Source organism: Salvelinus sp. IW2-2015, linkage group LG22 (assembly GCF_002910315.2).
Source record: "Salvelinus sp. IW2-2015 linkage group LG22, ASM291031v2, whole genome shotgun sequence".
Taxonomy (NCBI): domain Eukaryota; kingdom Metazoa; phylum Chordata; class Actinopteri; order Salmoniformes; family Salmonidae; genus Salvelinus; species Salvelinus sp. IW2-2015.
Genome location: NC_036862.1, coordinates 19,548,463 through 19,562,847, shown reverse-complemented (window position 1 = coordinate 19,562,847; position 14,385 = coordinate 19,548,463). Strand labels below are relative to the sequence as shown.

Sequence of the window (14,385 nt, the reverse complement as noted above, 5' to 3'; positions counted from 1 at the left end):
TTCTACCTGGAATCAAAAAGTGTTCCCCTATGGGCTGTCAACCCTTTTGGAACCCTTTTTTCTAATGTCTTTTTTCCTTACTACATATGGCACATTTAATTTAGATATGACAATACTGTGCAAGCATACAGTAACAGTAGTGTTTCCTGTGTTTATGACTGTTCTCTGATGTTTAGATGTACTAGTATATTAAGGCGCAGGCTGGTTGCTCATAAACACCTTAAATTAGATGTACGGAGTGCCGTGACAACAGCATAAAACAGCTTTCAAAGAAGATGTCTGGAAACTATTGTTGACAGAGAAAGATAGCCATGGGTGGATAGCAGAGTTTTTTAAATGAGAGTAAGACTGGGAGGAGGTCAGAGTGCAGCAGGGGCTGATTTGTGATTATGGCTTCGAGAGAGAGGAGGAGAGATGATGGGGGAGGAGGATGCGGTTAGGAAGACAGGGAGAGGGGGTGAGGAGTGGTGAGAAGAGGGGGTGAGGAAGGGTAATGAATGAATGAAGCTGCTCCTCCCTCTTCTCTCTCTCTCTCTCTCTTCTCTCTCTCTCTCTCTCTCTCTCTCTCTCTTCCTCTCTCTCTCTCTCTCTCTCTCTCTCTCTCTCTCAGGTTAGTTCAGACTCCTTCTTTGCTAGTCTGATGTCGTGCAGAGCTGCCATCAATGACTCCTGTCTGTCATTCAGTAATGGACAGTATATGGTAGAACTAAAGTAGATTAGTTATGACTAACTTCACATTTTAACAATTTTTGGGGGGGACAAACAAGGCACTATCATTATGGCAAATACTTAACATACCTTATTATATCTCGGTTTGACACTTTTCCCTACAACATAGCAGCATATCTTTGACCCTGAGAGGATCCTTTGGAATTACTTATTTGTGCTATCTGTGTCTTTGTATTTTAACCAGCTACAGCAGGATATCAAGGCATGGTGTCGCTCCTCCTCAGTAGTAATCTGCTCTACTGCGCCTCAGGAATGACTGCCATGCTGTTGCGTCCAGATAGGATAACACACACACGTACACACAACACACACACTCTGAGTCCAGTGACAATACAGCCATGAGGTCACTCTGTCTTCACATCCGAACATGTTGTGTTAGTTGGAACCACATATTACCTTGCTCTCTTACGGTGCCAAATACCGAATACTGCTCCTCTCTCTCCCTTACTCCCTTTCTCACGCCCACTTCATCTTTCTCTCTCCTACAGTATCTCTTCTCTCCTCCCCTTTCCACCTCCCACACAAATACACACACTCACTCTCACACTCCATGCCCTTACGCATATTCTGAATGGCTTAGTCAGAGCGCTAGCAGCATGCATAGAGGTAGCCAGCGCTAACCTCCACCAGCCCCTGAGGGAGGACAGATAGAGGGATAGTTGAGATGACAGTATTGCCCTGCAGAGGAAGACCTGCTTGACATGCTGACTGGAAACACAGTGGCTGCACTTCTGACAGGAGACTCTTCTACTCTCTCTCTTTTCTCTCTCTCTTCTACTCTCTCTTTTCTCTTTCTCTTCTACTCTCTCACTTTTCTTTCTTTTCTCTCTCTTTTACTCTCGCTCCTCTGTCTCTTCTGAGAGAATCTCCTAGTCCCTCACTCTCTCTCCTGCTCTCTCTTGTGTCTTAAGAGAACTTCCACTACGACTGTCTCTCTCCAGTGTTTTGTTGCGATGATCTCAGTTTGTCTGTTTAGACAACAAACATGACTATTCTCCACCTAACAGGTAAGACTACTTGCATCTCAAATGGCACCCTATTCCCTATATAGTGCACAACTTTTGACCAATCCCTATCCATATCGGCCCGGGTCAAAAGTAATGCACTATAAAGGGAATAGGGTTCCATTCTCTGTCTGTTTGTTTTCTGTTTTCATAGCCCTTTGAGGCAGTTTTTTTAATGATAATCTTTTTTATTATTATTATTTATTGCAGATAGATTGTAGCTTCCATCAATGTAATTGTTTGCATCACTTCCAATCCCTCATATATCTTTTTGCAAATATATACAGTGGGGAGAACAAGTATTTGATACACTGCCGATTTTGCAGGTTTTCCTACTTACAAAGCATGTAGAGGTCTGTCATTTTTTATCATAGGTACACTTCAAACTGTGGAGAACGGAATCTAAAACAAAATCCAGAAAATCACATTGTATGATTTTTAAGTAATTAATTTGCATTTTATTGCATGACATAAGTATTTGATCACCTACAACCAGTAAAGAATTCCGGCTCTCACACAGACCTGTTAGTTTTCTTTAAGAAGCCCTCCTGTTCTCCACTCATTACTGTATTAACTGCACCTGTTTGAAACTCGTTACCTGTATAAAAGACACCTGTCCACACACTCAATCAAACAGACTCCAACCTCTCCACAATGGCCAAGACCAGAGAGCTGTGTAAGGACATCAGGGATAAATTGTAGACCTGTACAAGGCTGGGATGGGCTACAGGACAATAGCCAAGCAGCTTGGTGAGAAGCAACCAACTGTTGGCACAATTATTAGAAAATGGAAGAAGTTCAAGATGACGGTCAATCACCTCGGTCTGGGGCTCATGCAAGATCTCACCTCGTGGGCATCAATGATCCATGAGGAATGTGAGGGATCAGCCCAGAACTACACGGCAGGACCTGGTCAATGACTGAAGAAGAGCTGGGACCACAGTCTCAAAGAAAACCATTAGTAACACACTACGCCGTCATGGATTAAAATCCTTGCAGCGCACGCAAGGTCCCCCTGCTCAAGCCAGCGCATGTCCAGGCCCGTCTGAAGTTTGCCAATGACCATCTGGATGATCCAGAGGAGGAATGGGAGAAGGTCAGTGGTCTGATGAGACAAAAATAGAGCTTTTTGCTCTAAACTCCACTCGGCCGTGTTTTGGAGGAATAGAAGGATGAGTACAACCCCAAAACACCATCCCAACCGTGAAGCATGGAGGTGGAAACATCATCTTTGGGATGTTTTCTGCAAAGGGACAGGACGACTGCACCGTATTGAGGAGGTATGGATGGGGGCCATGTGTTATCGCGAGATCTTGACCAACAACCTCCTTCCCTCAGTAAGAGCATTGAAGATGGGTCGTGCTGGGTCTTCCAGCATGACAACGACCCGAACACACAGCCAGGATACTAAGGAGTGGCTCCGTAAGAAAGCTCTCAAATGGTCCTGCGATGGCCTAGCCAGTCTCCAGACCTGAACCAATAAGAAAATCTTTGGAGGGAGCCGAAAGTCCGTATTGCCCACGGACAGCCCCGAAACCTGAAGGATCTGGAGAGTCTGTATGGAGGAGTGGGCCAAAATCCCTGCTGCAGTGTGTGCAAACCTGGTCAAGAACTACAGAAAACGTATGATCTCTGTAATTGCAAACTAAGGTTTCTGTACCAAATATTCAAGTTCTTGCTTTTCTGATGTATCAAATACTTATGTCATGCAATAAAAGCAAATTAATTACTTAAAAATCATACAATGTGATTTTCTGGATTTTTGTTTTAGATTTCCGTCTCTCACAGTTGAAGTGTACCTATGATAAAAATGACAGACCTCTACATGCTTTGTAAGTAGGAAAACCTGCAAAATTGTCAGTGTATCAAATACTTGTTCTCCCCACTGTATATAGACCAGAGGACATTTCTCCAAAAAGTACGATCTTTGTCCCCACGTGCAGTTGCAAACCGTAGTCTGGCTTTTTTATGGCGGTTTTGGAGCAGTGGCTTCTTCCTTGCCGAGCGGCATATCAGGTTTGTGTCAATATAGGACTCGTTTTACTGTGGATATAGATACTTTTGTACCTGTTTCCTCCAGCATCTTCACAAGGTCCTTTGCTGTTGTTCTGGGACCCCTTGATATTATTGTTGGATCTGATTTAAATAGCTAACATTTCGATGGCCATAATAAATAGATATGCCGATAGTGGACAACCTTGTTTTACCCCTCTTGACAATTTAGAACTTTCTGAGATGTAGCCATTATTTATTATTTTACACCTAGGGTTACTATACATGACTTTAACCCATTTAATAAAATATTCTCCAAAATTGAAATGTTCCAGGCATTTATATATAAACTCGTCGCACTTTATCAAAAGCCTTTTCAAAGTCAGCTATGAATAGCAGGCCTGGTTTCCCAGTTTTTCATAGAGCTATGAATAGCAGGCCTGGTTTCCCAGTTTTTCATAGTGTTCTATTGTTTTCAGTACTTGTGTTATATTATCTCCAATGTATCGTCCATGTGAAAAACCTGTCTGATTAGAATGAATAATATCCGACAATACCTTTTTAATTCTATGTGCTATACATTTTTTTTGTAAAATTTTACCATCACACACTGAAGTGTAAGGGGCCTCCAATTTTTTWAATTAATGGACTGGATCTTTATATTTACCACTTGTATCCTGTTTCAGTAATAACAAAATCAGACCTTCTTGTTGAGTTTCTGATAATCTACCATTTACARAGGAGTGGTTAAAACATGCTAATAATGGTCCTCTGAGTATTGTCAGGACCCGGTGTGAGAAACAGTCACTAATAGTCGGCAGAACCCAGAATATGAGGCAGACACAGCAGTACTAGAGACGGTGGTTTAATCAAGGTAAAAGATCTTCAGGCAAAAAATATAAATCCACAACGTCAAAAGTAAAGCCAAGAGAAAAAAATGAATATCCTCCAAAATACAATGAAAATCCACAAAGTGGTAAGAACAGCAGGGAAAAAACAAACCTCAAATGACTAATCAAAAATAAACAAGAACAAAACCAGAGTACCTCAGGAAAATCKAACTAGAGAAATATATGTTCACAGCATGGCTGGGGCTGGGTGCTAACATACAAACACAGAGCAAAGAACTGAGGAACACTAAGGGTTTAAATACCTACAAGGAAATAAGGCACAGGTGCATACAATAACTAGAACAAGGGAAAAAACAAAAGGTTCAAAAAGGCGCAATGGGGGCATCTAGTGACCAAAACCAGAATAGTCCTGGCCAAAACCTGACAAGTATACCCCAAAAAAGTTTGGTATACCTCAACTGATATGCCATCCAGCCCTTGGAGTTTTCACAGACTTAAAGGCTTTAAATGCATCAAGAAGTTCCTCCTCTGTAATTTCGCCTTCACATGAGTCTTTCTTCACAGATGTTAATTTTACATTATTAATAGAAAAAAAATACATACAATGAGCTTCGGTTAGAGAAGATGTAGGAGACTGAAATGAAAACATATGCTTAAAGTACTTTGCTTCCTCTTTCAAAATATAATTTGATGAATCATGGTTGACTCCGTCATTTGTAACAAGTTTCAGTAAATTCTTTTTGGTAGTATTTCTATGTTGAAGATTTTTTTAAATTGTGAATTTTTCCCAATATTCCATACAGTTTGCTTTACTTTTATAATATATTACACTTGATCTTTCTTGAATGAGTTCCTCCATTTCTTTTTGTATTTCCTCTCATTTAATCTGGTACAGTTTTTATTGCTATCCATCTGTTCTGTTAGACCTTCTATTTCCTTTGTTAATATGGACTCTTTTGACCTAAATTGCGTTTGTTTTAGAGCTGAGTACTGCATTTCATGGCCTCTAAAGGCACATTTAAAAGTGTCCCATACAATAAGGGGATCTGTTGTACCTATGTTATGTCGGAAGAATTCACTTATAAATTCCTCTGTCCTAGATAAAAACAAGTAATCATCCAATAGGCTTTGATTAAATTTCCAATATCCTCTCCAACGTGGAAATTCAGTAAGAGTAATGTATATGCTAATTATCTGATGGTCCGACCACATTCTGTCCCCTATCAACACTTTTTAAACTTTTGGTGCCAACGAGAATGACATAAGAAAGTAGTCAAGACGACTAGCTTGATTGAGCCTCTGCCATGTATATCTCACTAGGTCAGGATATTTAAGCCTCCATATATCGACTAGTTTCGATACATCCATGACATTTGAGGGTGATAGTTTGTAGTGTGATTTCCTTTACGGTCCATTGAGGTATTTAAAACAGTATTATAATCTCCCACCATAATAATAGAGTCTTGTATTGCTTGTAGGGTGGATAATTTATAATAAATATTTACAAAGAAATGTGGATCATCATTATTTGGTCCGTAAAGGTTAATGAGCCATATCTGTTTATGGTCCAATAACATATTTAAAATCATCCATCTACTTTGCGTATCTGTTAGGACAATTTGCGCATTCGGATCAAAATTACTGTTAATTAATATCATCACCCCTTTTGAGTTTCTTTGCCCATGGGAGAAATATATTTCGCCCCCCAGTCATTTTTCCACACAACTTCATCTAAAATTGTTGAATAAGTTTCCTGTCAACAATAGATATTATATTCCTTCTCTTTAAGCCCGGTAAATATTGTTTGTCTTTTCTTATTATCTGCTATGCCATTACAATTATAACTGGCTATACAAAAGTTTATTACTAGTACAGGGGCAGGCAAAACGACAGGTCAAGGGCAGGCAGAGGTCAGTAATGCAGATAGGGTGCACAAGGTACAGAACGGCAGGCAGGCTCAGGGTATGCAGAATGGTCAAAACCGGGAAAACTAAAACAGACAGGAGCAAGGGGAAAAACGCTGCTAGGTTTCACGAAACAAAACGAACTGGCAACAGACAAACAGAGAACACAGGTATAAATACACTGGGGATAATGGGGAAGATTGGCAACACCTGGAGAGGGGTGGAGACAAGCACAAAGACAGGTGAAACAGATCAGGGTGTGACAGTAACCCTCCAATTGTTCTCCACTATTCCACCCGCTAAAGCCCCTCCCCATCCCAAGTTGGGTTGTCATTCCAGTTCTCCACTATTCCACCCGCTAAAGCCCCTCCCCATCCCAAGTTGGGTTGTCATTCCAGTGACCGGCAGACCACCCCCGCCCCCCTGGATCCCTAGGCCCCCCAAAAGGCCAGGACCCATCCTTTGAAAAGAGCACACGGTGCCACCCACAGAACAGAAGTAGATCAACCGGTAAAAGCATTTCCAATTCTCTCACCTCAATTTGCTTTATATATAGCTATTAAAAACTATATATATTCCAAAATCTTGCGTATCTTAATTTCCATAATTAACAATTAATATGCGTAATAATATCGACAGTTTGAGTCTGTTTTCCTCTCTGACTTCCAGGTCTGTCTGGTTTGTTAGTCCTGGTGTCCTCACCGTGGGTTAGTATGAGCTGTAGAGGTAAAATGTTGTAGGTTTCTTAAAAAATAGTTCAGATACAATGAAACAATAGATTGAGTTCCTCAGTTGTGGGATCTGTTTCACAGAATAAAAACATGTAGAGACTAGGGTTGAATATTTCCTTGAGAATCGAATATTTCCTTGAGAATCTACTTCCCGAGAAAATTGCAAGAAATTACTGGGCTTCCCGGTATTCCCGTTCAAATCGGAAGTGCTAAGTAAAAGCATATAATACCAGCGAAAAATAATCAGACATGATTATACCATACATGGCTAAATATAGACTACACATGAATCTAACGATTTCTTGATTTTATAACTCAAAGTTCTCTCAGTCACCACACTATTTTGTTGATGTAGCCTAGCTTTAATGTAGGCCTATGAAGCGTTGTTGGCTGACTGGTAAAATATTATATATAGTTAGTTAAATAGTTATTATATATAGTTATATAGTTATTATATTATATATAATTAGTATAGTTATAACTAGTCTACATTCATTTTAGCCTACCTTTGATTGAAATATGCATCTTGGTCATTTTCTCTCCCCTTGCACCTGGCTATCGGGGGAATTTGGGAAAGTTTGGGCTGTTTATGATAACCCGCTTATCTTATTGTGGTGATTTTGTTKGAGAGAACATATCTGATTCTCCGCTAATCAAACAGATAAGCTCTAGCGAAGATTCAGCACCATTGATAGCCATGTGGTTGATCATTGCCCACGAATCTATACCGGCCGTGCATTATGTTCCTTTCTAACGTAGAATATATTTGACATAAAAGCTAACATTTTCTTATTGCATTCATTATCATTCGTTAGCCTAAAAATCTATACTCTTTCTAGCAATTTCTAGTCAATGGTCAAGGTCTTGTTTTAAAATGTTTGTCACAGAATAAAGTAAATGAATCGTGAGACCTCTGGCTACACAAAATTGGACTATATAATGAAATTAAATAAAGAAGTCAAGCTCCTGAGATGATTATTTTCCATTATCATGACCTGAACACCTCCCTCTGCAACTGGATCCTGCACTTCCTGACAGGCCACCCCCAGGTAGTGAGGGTAGGCAACAACACATCGTCATGGCCGTGCACGACTCCAACATCATCATTAATACGTTTGTTGACAACACGACGGTGGTAGGCTTGATCACCGACGACGATGAGACAGCTTATAGGGAGGAGGTCAGTGAACTGGTAGGGTGATGCCAGGACAACAACCTTTGCCTCAACGTCAGCAAGACAAAGGAGCTGATCATGAATTACAGTAAACAGGAGGGCCGAGCATGCCCCCTTCCACATAGGGGGCATGCTCGGGCCTGTGGAGCTGTTCGAGAGCTTCAAGTTCCTCGGTGTCCACATCACTAAGGAATTAACATGGTCCACACTCACCAACACAGTCATGAAGAAGGGACAACAACACGTCTTCCCCCTCAGGAGACTGAAAAGATTTGGTATAGGCCCTCAGATCCTCAAAAGTTATACAGCTGCACCATTGAGAGCATCTTGACTGGCTGCATCGTCGCTTGTATGGCAACTGCTTGGCATCCAACCACAAGGCGCTACAGAGGATAGTGGGTATGGCCCAGTACATTATTGGGGCCGAGCTCCTTGCCATCCAGGACCTCTATACCAGGAGGTGTCAGAGGAAGGCCCTAAAAATTGTCAAAGACTCCAGCCACCCAAGTCATAAACTGATCTCTCTGCTACCGCACAGCAAGCTTTACCGATGCAATAATAATAATAACGAAATAGCTACCCGGACAATCTGCATTGAGCCCTTTTGCACTAACACTTTTGACTCATGACATACGCTGCTGCTACTGCTTATTACCTAACTGTTTCCTAGTCACTTTACCCCTACCTATATGTACTGTACATATCTACCTCAATTATCGCATACCCCTGCACTTTGACTCAGTACTAATTTCAGTTTATGTGACAAAACAAGCAAGTATAGTGTAGAGAATCATTGTACCATCCAAACTGCTATGAAATATATTTTCTATAACCAAACATAATGTATTTTCAGGTGTTTGAAGCTGGTGTACAAAACAGAAAGTAACAGATGCAAAAATTAAACTTAAAGCGGGAAGCATAGAAATATAACACATAGAACAGATCTACCGCTTCTTAGACTTGCTTTCATTTCTATGTGAATTTTGTCGGGTCAGCCAAAAAGTTCCATATTGCAGCTTAACATTTTCATGTTCAATTTTCATGTTTAACATAAAAGACCCCTTCACTTTTTCCACATTTCGTTAAGTTACAGCCTTATTCAAAAATAAATGAAATATATTTTTTCCCTATCAATGTACACACAATTTCTCATAATGACGAAGCAAAAAACGTTTTTTAGAAATMTTTGCAAATGTATTAAACATCAATCAATCAATCAATCAATTTTATTTTATATAGCCCTTCGTACATCAGCTAATATCTCGAAGTGCTGTACAGACACCCAGCCTAAAACCCCAAACAGCTAGTAATGCAGGTGTAGGCACGTGGCAGGAAAACCACTAGAAAGGCCAAAACTAGGAGAAACTAGAGAACAGGCTATGAGGGTGGCAGTCCTTCTGGCTGTGCCGGTGGAGATTATAACAGAACTATGCCAAGATGTTCAAAAATGTTCATAATGACAAGCATGGTCAAATAATATCATGAATAATTTCAGTTGGCTTTTATAGCGATCATCAAGAGTTGAAAACAACAGTTCTGGGACAGTGGCGTTCAATAACCGCAGGCAGAAAGCTGAAACTGGAATAGCAGCAAGGCCAGGCGGACTGGGGACAGCAAGGATCACACGGGCGGCAGTCCGACGCATGGTCTAGGGCCAGGTCCTCGAGAGAAAGTAAAGAGAGAAGGAGAAAATTAGAGAGAGCCAAGATTTTCAAAATGTTCATAAATGACAAGCATGGTCAAATAATAATCAGGAATAAATCTCAGTTGGCTTTTCATAGCCGATCATTAAGAGTTGAAAACAGCAGGTCTGGGACAGGTAGGGGTTCCGTAACCGCAGGCAGAACATAAAAAACTGAAATACCTTATTTACATAATCATTCAGACCCTTTGCTATGAGACTCGAAATTTAGTTCAGGTGCATCCTGTTTCCATTGATCATCCTTGAGATGTTTCTACAACTTAATTGGAGTCCACCTGTGATTGGACATGATTTGGAAAGGCACACACCTGTCTATATAAGGTTATTTTATTTGTATTGTTTTTGTTGTCTGTATAAGGTCCCACAGTTGACAATGCGTGTCAGAGCAAAAACCAAGCCATGAATTCAAAGGAATTGTCCATAGAGCTCCGAGACAGGATTGTGTCGAGGCACAGGTCTGGGGAAGTGTACCAAAAACCTTCTGCAGCATTGAAGGTCCCCAAGAACACAGTGGAACACTTCTGCAACTTTGAAGGTCCCCAAGAACACTTCTTCCATTCTTAAATGGAAGAAGTTTGGAACCACCAAGACACTTCCCAGAGCTGGCCGCCCGGCCAAACTGAGCAATTGGAGGAGAATGGCCTTGGTCAGGGAGATGACCAAGAACCCGATGGTCACTATGACAGAGCTCCAGAGTTCCTCCATGGAGATGGGAGAACCTTCCAGAAGGACAACCAACTCTGCAGCACCACCAATCAGGTCTTTATGGTAGAGTGGCCAGACGGAAGCCACTCCTCAGCAAAAGGCACCTACAGGACTCTCAGACCATGAGAAACAAGATTATCTGGTCTGATAAAACCAAGTTGAACTCTTTGGCCTGAATGCCAAGCGTCACGTCTGGAGGAAAACCGGCACCATCCCTACGATGAAGAATAGTGGTGGCGCCATCATGCTGTGGGGATGTTTGTCAGCAGCAGGGACTGGGAGAATAGTCAGGATCGAGGGAAAGATGAACGGCGCAAAGTACAGAGAGATCCTTGATGAAAACCTGCTCCAGAAGGTTCATTACCTCAGACTGGGGCAAAGGTTCCAACAGAACAACAACCCTAAGCACACAGCCAAGACAACGCAGGAGTGGCTTCAGCCAGAACCCGGACTTGAACCCGATCTAACATCTCTGGAGAGACCTTAAAATAGCTGTGCAGCAACGCTCCCCATCCAACCTGACAGAGCTTCAGATGATCTGCAGAGAATATTGGGAGAAACTCTCCAAATACAGGTGTGCCAAGCTTGCAGCATCATACCCAAGAACATTCAAGGCTGTAAGCGCTGCCAAAGGTGCTTAAAGAAAGTACTGAGTAAATCCATTTTAGAATAAGGCTATAACGTAACAAAATGTGGAAAAAGTGAAGGGGTCTGAATACTTTCCGAATGCACTATATTTCCATCGCATTTTAACCACTATTTGTCAAAATGGCAATCAGGCATCGATCATCATGTCACCAGAATAAGACCCTCTGCATTTATTGGAAAGGAGCATGAAGCTCATACCGTGCATTTCAAGGTCGCGTGTACAGTTTCAGCATAAAGAATGTGTGCGCTTTGAATAAATGGCAAATATTTTGTGGAAGTAATTACGGTAGGCTACAAATACGCACACGTCCTGAGCGTTGATTATTGATCATGCAGATAGTAGAGCAGAAGGCCATATCCAAGATAGATTTAGACATTACATATCATTTAACAGTTCCATTCCACATCACGTTGTTCATAGAAATAATTTACTATAATTTACTGGTTTCTCTGTTATCAGAGAAACAGGGAATGGGTTTCGGAGGTAAATCCTGGTAAATCTCGGTATCCTGGACGTGGCAGGGGTGTGGTAGGGGTCGTGGCAGGAACGCAGTCTGCCTGTCACCACAGCTGAATTTTAGAGAACATTTGAGAGGCCCCCCATCTTGCCAGTGTAGAGACGTTTTTACATTTTTAAGCCAATTTCCTGCTATTCTATAAATGTCTCCATGGAGCTGAGAGAAATGTTTGCAGTTTTAAAGCTTATTTCCTGTCATTCTATGCAATTTGCCATGGCTAATGCTGTGTTATTTTGCTCAAACATAATAACAAAATCAATACCACTAAATTCATTGTTTTGGGAATTTTCAATTCTCCCTGACTGTCTAGCTTTTATTTTGGTGATTGTTAGTTCTCAAAGATTAAATGATTTAAAGATATACAGATCCATTATCTTTTCTACATACTCTATATCTGTTTTTAGTTGTTGAGCTGCTTTTTTTTAATCCCCAAAATTAGTAAAAAATGTTAAGCACTGTTTGGGCGACCTGAAAGACACAACGTTAGGTGACCCGCCCAAGGATTTCAAATGCAGAAAAAATCCCTGCACACATGTGTTGGTGTCACTGTGTTCCTCTCCCTCCATGTGAATATACTGTGTGTTGGTGTCACTGTGTTCCTCTCCCTCCATGTGAATATTTTGTGTGTTGGTGTCACTGTGTTCCTCTCCCTCCATGTGAATATACTGTGTGTTGGTGTCACTGTGTTCGTATAGCCTCGTGCTCAACCTCCTGGTGTAGATATACTATGTTGGTTCGGTGTCACTGTGGATCCGTGCTCCGCACTGGAGGTCAGCCTCCAATGGGCCATATCGGTAGGTGGTGGTTTGGTGTCACTCTAGTGTTCCTTCTTCAACACGTGCCATCGTGGAATATACCTTGTGGTGAGTAGTGGTGTCGACCTGATGGTGGCAGCTGCTCACTCACATGGCCTGGTAACTGAATATACTGTGATAGTGTTGGTGACCACTGTGTTACTCTCCTCTTGGCATAGTGAATATAGCGATGGTGTAGTCTGGATAGTCACTGTGCTCCTCCTCTCGGTAACCACCATGTGGGTAATAAATACTGTGTGTTGGGTGTCACTCGCTGTGTCCTCTCGCCTGCATAGTGGAGTAATGACTGTGTGTTGTAGTGATGTGTCTCCACATAGGTCCTCTCCATGTGAATAGTACTGATGCTCGTTTGTGTACTGTTGTCCCTCCTCCTCCATGCTGAATAAGTACTGTGTGTGGTACCTCATCTGTGCGTTCCCTCTTCCTTGTCCCTCATCATGTGAACAACTGTGTGTTGTGTGTCAACTGTGTCCCCTCTCGCTCCATGTGAATATACTGTGTGTTGTGTCAATGTCTGCGCTAATCTCCCATCCATGATAAAATATACGTTTTGTGTTCCACTGTGTCTCTCCCTCCCTGTGATATTATACTGTTGTGGTTGAGTGTCACTGTGTCCCCTCTCCTCCATGTGAATATAACTGTGTGTTGGTGTCATACTGTTGTCCCTCTCCTCCATGTGAATGATTACTGTGTGTTGGTGTTCACTGTGTCCTCTCCCCTCCATGGAATGACATATACTGTGTGTTGGTGTCACTGTGTTCTCTCCCTCCATGTGAATATACTGCGTGTGGTTGGTGTCACTGGGGTTCCTCTCCCCCATGTGAATATACTGTGTGTTGGTGTCACTGTGTCTCTCCCCTCCATGTGAATATCTGTGTGTTGGTGTCACTGTGTTCCTCTCCTCCATGTGAATATACTGTGTGTTGGTGTCAACTGTGTCCCTCTCCTCCATGTGAATATACTGTTGTAGTTGGTGCTCACTGTGTCCTCTCCTCCATGTGAATATACTAGTGTCGTTGGTGTCACTGTGTCCTCTCCTCCATGTGAATATACTTGTGTTTAGGTGTCACTGCTGTCCCTCTCCCTCCCCCATTGAAATATCTGTGTGCTTGGTGCTCACACTGTGTCCCTCTCCTCTCTCCATGTAATATATGTGTGTTGGTGTCACTGTGTTCTCCCTCTCATGTAACATTACTGTGTGTTGGTGTCACTGTGTATCCCTCTCCCTCCATGTGAAATATACATGATGTGTTGGTGTCACTGTGTTCTCTCCCTCATGTGAATATACTGTGTGTTGGTGTCACTGTGTTCCTCTCCTCCATGTGAATATACTATGTGTTGGTGTCAACCTGTGTTCCTCTCTCCTCCAGTGTGAATATTACTTGTGGTTGGTGTCACTGTGTTCCTCTCCCTACCATGTGAATATACTGTGTGTTGGTGTCACTGTGTTCCTCTCCTCCATGTGATATAACTGTGTGTTGGTGTCACTGTGTTTCCTCTCCTCCATGTGAATATACTGTGTTGGTGTCACTGTGTTCGCTCTCCCCCATGTGAATATACTGTGTGTTTGGTGTCAACTGGTGTCCCTCTCCCTCCATGTGAATATCTGTTG

The 14,385-nt window shown here is 41.9% G+C and overlaps 1 protein-coding gene across 1 annotated transcript in view; it reads left to right on the top strand.

Moving 5' to 3' along the window:
- Positions 1 to 1,331: 1,331 nt before the first annotated feature.
- Positions 1,332 to 14,385, top strand: part of LOC111949813 (stAR-related lipid transfer protein 13) — a 108,891-nt gene continuing 95,837 nt past the window's right edge. The window contains 1 exon segment of the mRNA XM_070433862.1: positions 1,332 to 1,736. The gene's annotated coding sequence lies outside the window, so the exon portion shown is untranslated.